General features: G+C 42.3%; 1 protein-coding gene and 1 long non-coding RNA gene across 7 annotated transcripts in view; one reads left to right on the forward strand and one right to left on the reverse strand.

The window, feature by feature from the left end:
• The window catches only part of LOC143832491 (uncharacterized), a 103,826-nt gene extending 98,686 nt beyond the window's left edge, over positions 1–5,140 (reverse strand). Inside the window, exon 1 of the long non-coding RNA XR_013229285.1 lies at positions 5,054–5,140. This is a non-coding gene — a long non-coding RNA (uncharacterized LOC143832491). The remainder of the gene's footprint in view (positions 1–5,053) is intronic.
• STK32A (serine/threonine kinase 32A) overlaps positions 2,640–13,187 on the forward strand; it is a 154,842-nt gene continuing 144,294 nt past the window's right edge. For 2 of the 6 annotated variants that reach the window (XM_077326998.1, XM_077327002.1), the window contains exon 1: positions 5,008–5,157. The gene's annotated coding sequence lies outside the window, so the exon portion shown is untranslated. Of the gene's footprint in view, positions 2,664–5,007; positions 5,158–13,187 lie in introns of those variants that run through there. The other 4 variants (XM_077326997.1, XM_077326999.1, XM_077327003.1 and 1 more) reach the window with 4 other exon arrangements.

Genomic DNA, 13,187 nt, shown 5'->3' on the forward strand with positions numbered 1-13,187 from the left:
TCAACCAATTAACGAGAGAACCATTTTTAATCCGTACTTGCAGTTTTAGCAGATGGATTACATGGAGAAATTGATGAAACCTTTTTTTTAATCGCATAGGGTATTTTTTTTTAGTGTAATACGATTACACTAAACCCAGCCATGCAAACCTGAGCATTCCGGTCCCAAGCCTGGATAAATGGGGAGAGTTAAGGAAAGACCTGGCAACCTACCTTGTTAAAAATATGCCAAGAAAATCCTATGATACAGCTCTCAAACAATTTCTATATGGTGCACAATGGTGAGCCCCTCAGGCCAGAACATACTGAACAAGTGACTGGGGAGGAGCGAGGACCTACAGCAAGTAGCACTGGATGTTATGACGTGCCTGGGGCAAATCCAGCAGGAATTCCAGGTGGTGATGCTGCCAATGGAGAAAGCAAGGGTCTGTGCTTTAGGAAGATGCACCAAAAGAGAAATGGTCAGATTGGACATTAACCTCCTTGGCATCAGTGAATTACATAGGAGAGATGGTTTCTTTCAATTAGAAGATTTTACCATCTACTATTCATGACACAACTCCATAAGAAGGAACAACATGGCTTTCATTGAAAGCAAAAATTTTTCTCAAGCAATGGAAAGTTTTTTGACCATAAATGACCGAATCATGACAGTTCTAATTTTTGCCAAGCCAATAAATATCACAGCTGTCCAAGTATATGCTCCAACAACTGATGCAACAGAGGTGGAAATTTAAGACTTCTATACTGCCTTTCAAGATACTTTAAAGCAAGTTCCCAAGAAGGATGTCATACATAATGGGTGACTTTAATGCAAAGGTTGGCACATAAGCAGAGTGCGATATTACTGGCAACTTCAGACTTGGAGAAAGGTATGATGCAGATGATCGTCTGGCACGATTTGTCATGAAAATTGGTTTTGCATCATGAATACTTGGTTCAAACAGCATAAAAGTTGCCTATAGAAGAAGAAGAAGAAGAAGAAGAAGAAGAAGAAGAAGAAGAAGAAGAAGAAGAAGAAGAAGAAGAGTTGGTTCTTATATGCCACTTTTCCTACCTGAAGGAGGCTCAAAGCGGCTTACAGTCGCCTTCCCATTCCTCTCCCCACAACAGACACCCTGTGGGGTGGGTGAGGCTGAGAGAGCCCTCATATCACTGCTCAGTCAGAACAGTTTTATCAGTGCTGTGGCAAGTCCAAGGTCACCCAGCTGGATGCATGTGGGGGAGCACAGAATCGAACATGGCATGCCAGATTAGAAGTCCACACTCCTAACCACTACACCAAACTGGCTCTTGGACATCACTAAATGTGAACAAAATCGACTATCTTATGTAGCCAATGATGGTCCAGTTCAATCCTTGCTGTCAAAACATAGCCAGGTGCTTATTGTGGTTCAGATCATGAACTGTTGCTGGCTAAAATCAAAACAAAACTCCACAACATCAAGAGAACATCAGGGTTAAAGGAAATCTGATGTAAATAAAATTCCACTCACATATGCAGTGGAGGTGAAAAATCGATTTCAGTTGTTGGATGCAACAGAGAAGATGCCTGATGAATTTCCTGTGACAGGAAATTCGATCAACTGTTGTTGAAATAGCAGTTAAACACAAACCAAAAAAGAAGCCAAAAAAAAAAATCAAAATGGCTCTCAGATGAAACTATATGAATAGCTGAATGCAGAAAAGCAGCAAAAGTTGTAGGCAAAAGGGAGGAATAAAGAAGTTCTGTATGCCATTTGATGCTCTCAAAACCTTTATCAAAGATAAACAATGGAAGGAACTGACTGACAAACAGAGCATCGAGAACAGGTGGCAGGAATACACAGAATAACTGTATGCATGCAGAATGGACGTTCGCTCTCTTCAAAATGAAAAAGAAAAAGAACTTGAACTGGCCATTCTCGAGGAAGAAGTTGAACAGGGCCAAACAACAAGGCCCCAGGCACAGACATCATACCTGCTGAGATGTGTAGCAATCAAAACCGTTAAAGTTTTGTGCCAGGAAATCTGGGAAACTAATAATTGGCTGGAGCAGTAGAAACGAACTGTGTTCATCCCACTAACTACCTATCTGAGGGACCACTTATCTCCTTATGCCCTCCACAAGGCCCTTCACTCTGCTGTTATGAATTTGCTGGTTGTCCTGCCCCCCCCCCCCCGGCTAAAAGTGCAGATCTAACACTATTAGTATCAATTCCCCCCGGAAGGTCCATTTGGCCTTGACCAAGGCCCTTTTGACCCTGGCCCTGACCTAGAGGAATAAGCTCCCAGAAAAGCAGAGGGCCCTGACAGAGCTCTCTGAGTTCTGCAGAGTCTGCATAGAATCATAGAGTCCAACTCCATGCACTATGCAGGACACTCACAAAACAGAGCTCTTCTGCCAGGCATTTGGTTGAGGCCAGGGCAGAGACTGCTGTTAGATATTGGGTCCCCCCACCCTTTGGAAATTGCCCCCCTTCAGGCTAACATCACCAGGTTCATCTTTTTGGAGCAGTGACAATGACTGTAAGCAGTAGAGCTTGCGTGTGTGCTAGGTTGTTAATTATGCTGCCATTGTTTACTTGATTGTTGTATTGATAGTAATGGGTTTTATATGTTTTTATTTTCCAGTGTGAACCACCAAGAGCCAGCTGGAGGAAGAGTGGTGGTATATAAGTTTAAGTAAGAAATAAATTAAATAAGGTGACTCAAAAAACTGTTCCAATTACTGCATAAAAGCTCTGATTTCTCATGCTAGTTAGATCCTGCTCAAAATCATACAACGCATAACAACAACCATTGAAAGGGGGATACAAATGTCCAACTCAATGGAGAAAGTAATTATACTAGGATTGTTCAGTGGAAAAAAGAAACCAGGCTGATAAGAAGTATAGTGTTTGGACATGATCAGGGTGGACACTGGCCAGAACATTGCAGAGCTGAGGGAGATTGTGCGGGATAATGGCAACAGCTCTGGTGTGGGATCACCAAGAGTCAGACACAACTGAATGGCTGAGGACTTCAAGAAGGATGTAGATAAAATTGAAAGGGTACAGAGGAGAGCAACGAAGATGATCTGGGGCCAAGGGACCAAGCCCTATGAAGATAGATTGAGGGACTTGGGAATGTTCAGCCTGGAGAAAAGGAGGTTGAGAGGGGACATGATAGCCCTCTTTAAGTATTTGAAAGGTTGTCACTTGGAGGAGGGCAAGATGCTGTTTCCGTTGGCTGCAGAGGAAAGGACACGCAGTAATGGGTTTAAACTACAAGTACAACGATATAGGCTAGATATCAGGAAAAAAATTTTCACAGTCAGAGTAGTTCAGCAGTGGAATAGGCTGCCTAAGGAGGTAGTGAGCTCTCCCTCACTTGCAGTCTTCAAGCAAAAGTTGGATACACACTTTTCTTGGATGCTTTAGGATGCTTAGGGCTGATCCTGCGTAGAGCAGGGGGTTGGACTAGATGGCCTGCATGGCCTCTTCCAACTCTATGGTTCTATGATTCTAGGACCACAATGCCATTAGAAAAAAGAGAATACTTCCTTCCTTCCCTAGATCCAGATTGTGTCAGCTGAAAAACTATACTCAGCTTTAGCATCTCAGAAGCAAATTTCAGGACTAATAGATACACTTAGTATCAATTGGCTAAGCTAAATCATATGTTTTGTTAACTATGTGAGTGACATCTACGAGAAATATGAGGCAAACCAGCTGACACAGACCAGGCCCTTTTAAAAAAAGGTCTTAAATTCCCCTTTTCAGTCCCTCCCCCAGCTATTTATGTAACTTTTTTCTCAGGTGGAAATAACAGATATGCATACAACTGTGTATAGAGTATTTGCTTCTACAATTCATAGCTGATGAGTTGAATGGGATCCTTCCATTGGTACCTGGAACTGCTGTCAGGCGCTGTTGTTTTTTTCTTAAGTCCAGAGAATGACAGGTGAAAATGTTGCTGCTCCAAAGACTACACAAAGAGCCTATCTTTTCTCTAAAGCCAACAGCCCAGTAAACAAAGTGATGGGCTAACTCAGATCTGAAATGGACTCTGGGTTTTGAGCTCCATTTCCCCTGGCTGTGTGAAGAGCTTCTGATTAGTTCAAACGTTGAAACAAAAGTTATGCCTGGGGCACCTCCTCATGTAGGAAGCAATTGAACCAATTGACACTCTCCCCCCACCCCGCAAAACAAAAAACAAAACAAAAAACAGCTGCATGGGATTCATTCGGCCCTTCTTATCCCCCCAGCTTTTCGTCACGCTCTTCTGCTAGGCAACAGACCCAGGTTAGTAGAACCGCGAACTTGCGGGCTCGAATGTATTTGCTAGGTGCTCGTCAACGAACAAGCGGCGTTCCAACCAACCAGGGTAGATGGAACGAAATAAGCGATGCATGACATGCATGCTTTACATATAGGGTTGTTTTTGGCGGGAAGGGGGGGTGTCTTGTTCTATAGTACTGACTTTCATTTGAGAACCACTAAGTCCTTGCAGTATCATTTGCATTCTTTCATTAGTCGTGTGTGAGGGGACGGGAACTTCTACTTGAAAATAAACGGCGGGTCAAAAAGGACTCTCTGCCTGCCCTGGACATAACGAACGGGAACTTCTGGAGGGCTCTCTGAAAAGTGCTGATCTGCATAAGCGACAAGGTGTTTTAAGTCCCAGCCAGCGCGCCTTTTCATTCGTCTGCAGTTGGAGAAACGTTGCCAATTCGAGCGGCATTAACTCCGGTCGCAGAGGCTCTCCGCCTTTCCCCCCGCACAGAGCTCTGGAGAGTCCCTCCCGGTGCTTCTCCGCTCTCCCTTCCGACTTTTATTTCCTGTCTTTCGGGCGCGCTGGCGTGCGTCTTTGCTATCGTAGCTGTTTGTCTGGTTTGTTTCAAGCCTCTTCCTCCCCCCCCCCCCCCCGACTGCTGCAGGCTCCTCCTGCAATCTGCAAAGGGGAAACTTCTCTGCAATAGAGGCTCTCCGGCTCCTCTCCCAAGTGCCCTTGCCTCCGACCGGCATCCTGCAAAGAACGGAACCTTGACGTGCAAACACGCGCCAAGTGTCACACTCGCCCAGGGCACTCACCTCGGCTGGCTTCCCCGGGTCTGCAGCTTCAGGTTGTTTGAGCTGTTTGATCCGAGCGATTGTTCTGCGTCTCAGTTACCGCTCGCTGCCCTTCCTAAGATAAGGTAAGAAAAGGTGGCTTTGTTTATTTAATCCTCTAAGGTTTCCTAGCCGGTAAGTCGCTCTCTATCTCTCTCTGGGATCTGCTTTTGGAGGCAGTTGGCTTGTGCAGAAGCCAACTTTTCCTCTGGGTTAGTAACTTCCAGTGTGATACCTCCGGTGTAGCTAGCGCAGAAGGACAAAGGTTGGCAGCTTGAGGTGTGTGCGCGTATTCAGGGGAATACGAGAATGGGTAAAGCCTACGAAAGAATATTTGGAAGCGCAGTTAAGTCTTCGGGCTTTATGGGTATATGCAGAGGATTCTAAGAGCAAGGTCACCAAGCAGGGGGACAGCGTGGAGCCGACTCTAGGTGGATCTGTAGCAAACCACCGAGACCCAAACGTTGTAGGTTGTCCAAATCCAAAGATTAAAATAAAGCCAATCAGTGATAAGTTTGTCTCTAAGCGACAGCGTTATAAGTATATGTGTACTTAGCTCTTTGGAAATTGCCCCCCCCCCCCCAGGCTAAAAGTGCCGTTCTAATGCTGTTAGTATAAATTCCCCCCTCCCCATACAGCTTGTTTGGCATAGTTTCAGGCCCTATGGATGACTGTTTAGTCATCTCATCATTTTTTTGTTTTAGTTGTCACTTTAAGCACATTAACAAGTTTTTTTCAAAGCAATAATGGGGTTCATTTGGCTTTTTTTGGCATGAGATCTCAGTAAAAGCACCATCTCAAAAAAAATTACTTTGTGTCAATAGTTTGGATTGATCCCTCTCCATGCTAAGTCCCCCTGTGCTTTTCTGTCTCTCTCCTAACTTATTGCTGTGTTTATGGTTCCCTTAATGGAGCCATGAATACTGTGATCGATACAGGGATAGTGTGGAAGAACAAAACAGCTGGAACCCCCCGGGGGGAGCTGTGCAGTGACCGATTAGTAAAGTTCAACAAATGTTTTTGAATTGAATAAAAGGCTATAGCAAAGGTCAGTATGGCTTATAGATTCCTGTCCCACATGACTTGAACAATGTATTACATTTATCCAAATAAATACACATTTTGATTTTTAATATTTACAGAATGAACATTTGCTTTTATGAACAGAGGAGGAAGTTAATCTTTCAACACATTTATAGTTGTTAGCCCCAAGAAAGTACTTTGCAATTTAACTGTTTTGGTGATCATTTTATACAGTAGAACAAGTCATTTCTCTAAAATGGGTTTTGATTATTTGAGCCAGTGTGATGTGGCGGTATAAGTTGCTTGGGTTCCCATTGGAAACAAAGGAGAAGTAGTAATGAAGTAAATAAAATAAAAAGTGGGTATTGTGTTGGACTGAAGAGACCTGATTTCAAATCCCCATAAACCTCACTTGGACTAATTGCTCTTGGTCCTCACAGGGTTGTTGTGAGAATAAACTAGAGTAGCAAACTATTTACACCAGTCTTAAGTTCCTGAGAGGAAGATTTGAAATACATGAAAGAGACATTATTTTCAAGGTTTAAGCATGATAGAAAATGTAGTCAATGTCAGTGGGTAGATTTGGTTGATAATATTTTAACAAATGTATTGATACCAAAGTTCCATAGTTTAAATAGAGGGGAATCCACTATCCAAGCTTGGTGAAAAATGATTTGGAACATGTTTTAATCCATTATAAAAATGGTACATCAGTGATGTACTGGTAAGGACATAAGTTTCTATATAATGAGACATGCAAATGATATGGTCAATGATTTTTATAGCTGCTTATGATAATTTTAGCATCTTGAGTTACATGTTCTATCGCCCCATAGTGTCATGCATGCTTTGTTTTCTTTCTTTTCCTTTTGGTTATTTGAATAAGAGAAATACCAATCCTCACTGTATCCTTTCACTGCGAAAAGGAAACACTGTTCTTCCAACTGCTCATTTCTCATTATTAGGAAGAATATTTTTTGTTCATGGTTCTTCTGTGACACTGCTCTGATTCATGTTATACAGCATGTCCATCTAGGATAGCAGCCTATTGTGACTGGTGGTGGCTCTCAGGGTCTCAGACAAAGAAAGCACTCTTTGGAAAATTTGGATGAGCTCCTCTGTCCCCTGTTTTCCTCTTGTTTGGAGAAATTAATACACAGAGCCCCAAATCAGATGTTGAATTAATGCTTTGGATTAATTTTACAAAAAAATATTTTACAAAAGCAAACTTTGCCTTTCCCTGTCAAGTCAGATGCATTTTAATAGGCAGTTTCAATATGGACTTAATAAGTGATTAACTGAAGTCTGTAACTTGCTTTGAAAGGATATCACTGGTGAGTGATAGTGAAGGATGATTTGGCACTGTCCCGAAGCTCTTTAGCTAGAAATTAGTTTTGCACTTTGAAGGATCAGGCCCTGTGGAAATGAGATGATGGTGGCTTTCTTTTGTTATTAGATCAATATTGAAGATGTGTTTTATGCTGTCATAAAAGACACCTTGTTAAAGACGTTTTTGGCAATTGCTTTAGCAGTGCATTTTCTTTTTCATGCATGCAACTGTTTTTCAGGCAGCAACTGTTGTTGGGTTTGTGTTTTCTATAGACAATGTAACATGTGCTTTGGGAAATCAGATTATGGACTTATTTGACAGCAAGAAAAAAAGAACAGCTATAATTGCTGAGGATGCCATGTCTGTGGTCTCCTGTTCATACAGCTCATGGTGAGGATTACATGCATGCCAAGCACAGAAACCGAATGGAAAGTGTGGGACACGTACTCATGAGTAACATGGGAGCTTCTGTTGCATGCTGAAGCCAATTGGGAGTGGGTTTTATCAGTGCCTGGATAAGAAGCCACACAAAACACTTGGGATCTTGTACAGAAATCATAGAATCATAGACTTGGAAGGTCATGTAGTCCAACCAAGGTCATGTAGTCCAACCCCCTGCACAGTGCAGGAACTCACAACTTCATGTCCACCCACAGTGATCCTAATTGCATGCCCAAGTTATCCTCCCACCAAAAATCTCCAGAATCCAGCCTGGCCTGGAGAAAATTCACCTACCATCCCACAGCAGCAATTAGCAATTCCCTGGGTATGCAAGGGTATGCATACCAAAGAAAAAGAAAAGGGTATGCCATCCCAAAGGGGGGAAAATGCAAGAAAAGAAAAAGAAAAAAGAAAAGAAAAAGAAAAAAAGTAATGCAAGAAATCAAAATGGCTGTCTGAGGAAGCTTTACAAATAGCTAAGGAGAGAAGGGAAGTGAAAGGCAAGGGAGAAAGAGAAAGATACACCCAATTGAATGCAGAATTCAGAGAAAAGCTAGAAGAGATAAGAATGCCTTCTTAAATGAACAGTGCAAACAAATAGAAGAAAACAATAGAATGGGGAGGACCAGAGATCTTTTCAACAAAATTGGAGCTATCAAGAGAACATTTCATGCAAAGATGGGTATGATAAGGGACCAAAATGGTAGGGACCCCACAGAAGTAGAAGAGATTTTTAAAAGGTGGCAAAATTATATAGAAGAACTATACAAGAGCGAGCTTAACATCCCTGATAACCACAAGGGGGTAGTTACTGACCTGGAGCCAGACATCCTGGAATGTGAAGTCAAATGGGCCTTAGGAAGTCTGAGCTACAATAAAGCTAGTGGTGGTGACAGCATTCCAGTTCAACTATTCAAAATCTTAAAAGACGATGCAGTAAAAGTGCTACATTCAATATGACAGCAAATTTGGAAAACTCAACAATGGCCACAGGATTGGAAAAGGTCAGTTTACATTCCAATCCCAAAGAAGGGCAATGCCAAAGAATGTTCAAACTATCGCACCATTGCACTCATTTCTCATCCTAGCAAAGTTATGCTCAAAATTTTACAAGCTAGGCTCCAGTAATATGTGGACCAAGAACTTCTAGAAGTACAGGCAGGATTTCGAAGAGGCAGAGGAACTAGAGATCGAATTGCCAACATACGCTGGATCATGGAGAAAGCTAGGGAGTTCCAGAAGAACGTCTACTTCTGCTTCATTGACTATGCTAAAGCCTTTGATTGTGTGGAGCACAACAAATTGTGGCAAGTTCTTAAAGAGATGGGAATACCAGAGCATCTTATTTGTCTCTTGAGAAACTTATATGCAGGTCAAGAAGCAACAGTGAGAACTGAACATGGAATCACTGATTGGTTCAAAACTGAGAAAGGAGTTCGGCAAGGCTGTATACTGTTGCCTTGCCTATTTAACTTGTATGCGGAGCACATCATGAGAAAGGCGGGATTAGAGGAGTCACGAATTGGGATCAAGATTGCAGGGAGAAATATCAACAACCTCAGATATGCAGATGATACCACTCTAATGGCAGAAAGTGAATAGGAACTAAAGAGCCTGTTGATGCGGGTGAAGGAGGAGAGTGCAAAAGTTGGCTTGAAACTCAACATCAAAAAAACGAAGATCATGGCATCCGGCCCTCTCAATTCCTGGCAAATAGATGGGGAAGAAATGGAGATAGTGACAGATTTTATTTTCCTGGGCTCCAAGATCACTACAGATGGGGACTGCAGCGAAGAGATTAAAAGACGCTTGCTCCTGGGGAGGAAAGCTATGGCAAATCTAGACAGCATCCTAAAAAGCAGAAACATCACCCTGCCAACAAACGTGCATTTAGTCAAGGCTATGGTATTCCCAGGTGCAATGTATGGCTGTGAAAGTTGGACCATAAGGGAGGCCGAGCGTCAAAGAATTGAGGCTTTTGAACCCTGGTGCTGGAGAAGACTCTTGCGAGTCTCTTGAACTGCAAGGCGAACAAACCGGTCAGTCCTAGAGGAGATCAGCCCGGACTGCTCCTTTAGAAGGCCAGATCCCTTTTTTTTTTAAATAATTTTATTATTTATTATTATATGAAGCATTTACAGAAAAATGAAGAAAAAAGCGACCAGCTGATATGGTTTGCCATCCTCTTTTAACATACATATTCAGTTCCCATCACATATTATCCCTAATCTAGAAGTTTTTACCATTTTCCTTAGCAAAGTGATTGTTAATACATATGAGAATATGATCTGTTATAAGAATATATTCTGTTATTATCTTAAATGATATAAGGTCAGTCCCCTTCATGAATTGGCCCTGACCTAAGAGTTACTGCTTCCGTCTTGTTAATACCTATGAAGTATAGTTTGTCATCCTCTTTTAGCATACATATTGGCATACATATTCAGTTCCCATCACATATTGATCCTGTTCTAGAAGTTATTACCATCTTTCTTAGCAGAATAGTTGTTGATACATATGAGAGTATAATTATTATAAGGATATATTCTATTATTGTCTTAGATGATATAAAGTCAGTTCCCTTCATATATTGGTCCTGTCCTAAAAGTTACTGCTGCTGTCTTCCCCACAGGAAGCCAGGAGAATACTCCACTGTTCAACTCATCCTTCAGGTGGACGCAGAAAATGAAATTGTGTTTTTTCCCATAGTAGAGTGTTTCTGATTGTCCTTCTGTCAGGGCCAAAGAAGTCTCTTACTTGATTCTTGCTTGCAGTCGCCTTTGAGTAGGCTCTGTATACTTTATCAATCTGGATCTCTTCCTCTGGTCGCGCGAAAATATCTCCTGATAGCTTCCTGGATGCTGTCGCTTTTGAATAGACTCTTTTTATTTTGCTGATCCAAGTCACTTCCTGCTCTAAATAGACTTCCAGGTTTTCGGTGCTTTCCTTCCTTAAATCTTTGGATTTTTACGTCCCTAGCTCTCTCCCCCTTCTGTTGATTGACTTCCAAACATTGAATTTTCGCTGTGTCATCAGCTGTTCTCACCAGACCGTCGGCTCCATCAAAAAGTTCCCCCTTAATCCCACGGATTTCCTTTTCCAGCTTATTGACTGCTTTCAGTATCTTTGAGTTCCCTTCGCATAACAAATGGAAAAGCTGTGCCTTAGTTAATTTTTCCATAGTTCTAGGCAGTCACAAACTATAAACAGAAAGTCTCGTGAGGTCTCGCGGGAGCACGAGCGATCCCAAATTATCAGTTTATTGATCTCCGTATCAAGTCAGCATCCCCCACTGAACTTTCTCCAACAAAACTTCAAAGCTCTCTCTTTGTTTGGTTAGTGGGTATAATTAGCTGGGAATCTCTCACTCGACGAAAGAGGAAATTCACTTGTAAATTGGTTGAGGAGGGCGGGGGGGAAGAGCTTGCGGGAGAAGAAGAGAAAAAGCCAGAAAGCTTTCAATCCTTACTGTTGTAAGCTTCAGCTCCTGTCAGTCTGGTAAAAGATGGTCTGGGAAGAATTTAGGGTCAGCTGGTCGTTTCAAGCTTAGAAAGTTATTTACGACAAGGGCGCCATCGTGACCTTGAGCACACGCCGCTGTTGATCCGGAGAGCTCGGTCTCCCTACCTCCTCACGGATCTGTAGGACCCTCAGGATGCCGTTCCCGGTTCCTGGGGCGACCGGCGAGCAGATTTGCGTATCTGCTCAGGTCAGCCAGGTGCAGATGCTCCTGACCCTCGGCATGGCTTAAGAGCTGGACAGAAGTCCAGCTATTACAGCGCCATCTTTAGTCGACTCCTAGAAGGCCAGATCCTGAAGATGAAACTCAGATACTTTGGCCACCTCATGAGAAGGAAGGACTCCCTGGAGAAGAGCCTAATGCTGGGAGCGATCAAGGGCAAAAGAAGGGGACGACAGAGAATGAGGTATCTGGATGGAGTCACTGAAGCAATAGATGCAAACTTAAATGGACTCCAGGGAATGGTAGAGGACAGGAAGGCCTGGAGGATCATTGTCCATGGGGTCGTGATGGGCCGGACACGACTTTGCACCTAACAACAAGGGTATGCAAGGAAGGTCCCCAAGAGACAAATATTGGCACGTCCCTCCCTGCTCACCCACTCACAATTTGCCTAAGATCATAAAATCAGCATTTCTTTGATGACTATCTAGCCTCTGCTTAAAAATGTCCAAAGGAGAACTTACCGCCTCCTGAGGAACTACTCTAACTGTCAGGAACTTCTGGGTTTAGCTGAACATTCTTTTGAATTAATTTCAACCCATTTGTTCTAGTCCAACACTTTGAGAAAACAGAAAACAACTCTGCTCCATCTTCTATTTGATGGCCCTTTAAGTATTTGAACATGGTTCCACTTAGTCGTCTTCTCTCCAGGCTAAACAGACCAAGCGACCTCGACCTTTCATCACACAACTTGGTCTCCAAACCCCTCACCATTTTTGTAGCCCACCTCTGGACACACTCCAGTTTCTCTACATCTTCAGTTGTGGTGCTCATGTGGTAGTAATCCCCCTTTTCAATCTTACATTTCCAACACTTGTCTTGCATTTTTTTATCCCACTTTGCAATCTTTGCTGGGGTAAGGTGCCATCGGTACATCATTTTGTATTGGTTTTCCCTAATTGCATAGCAAGGTGTAAATCTCATGTCTCGCAACCACAATCTTTCCCAAATAGCTAAATTAATTGAGTGACCAATGTGCTTAGCCCATCGAATCATTACTTCCTTAACTCTCTCTTCTTTCATGGACCACTCAAGTAGATATTTATACAATTTAGAAATCTCTTGACCCCCTTTGTCTAGTATTTCTTTCTGAAATCTGGGCTTCTGAGGAGCAAATTCCCTTTTTTTTGTGGACCTTAAATAGTTAATTAATCTGAAGATATAAAACCAACCAAACACTTTCCCCTGAAGTTCTTTTCTAGATCATAATTTGAAGTTCCTTCCTTCGCTACAAATCAGGTATTTGCATGTAAGCCAATCTGATTTAGTGATTTTTCTGACCTCCTAAGTATTTTTTCTGGTGACAATCATAATGGTGTAGATGGTTCAAGTCTTTGCCTGTTCTTTTTCCATACCATAATTAAATTTCTCCTAATGCAATGTTCCTTAAACTCCATATGAATTCTATCCTTGTCATGCCAAAGGTGTTCATGCCAACTGAATCATTTGTTGAAACCTTCTAGGTCTAATAGCTTATTGTCCTTCAGTTGAATCCAATCTTTTATCCAAGTCAGTGAAGCTGCTTCATGGTAGATTTGGTTCTAAGGTCCTCCTTCCATTTCCTAAATAAGTCTTTTTTA

This window comes from Paroedura picta, chromosome 3, assembly GCF_049243985.1.
Source record: "Paroedura picta isolate Pp20150507F chromosome 3, Ppicta_v3.0, whole genome shotgun sequence".
NCBI lineage: Eukaryota > Metazoa > Chordata > Lepidosauria > Squamata > Gekkonidae > Paroedura > Paroedura picta.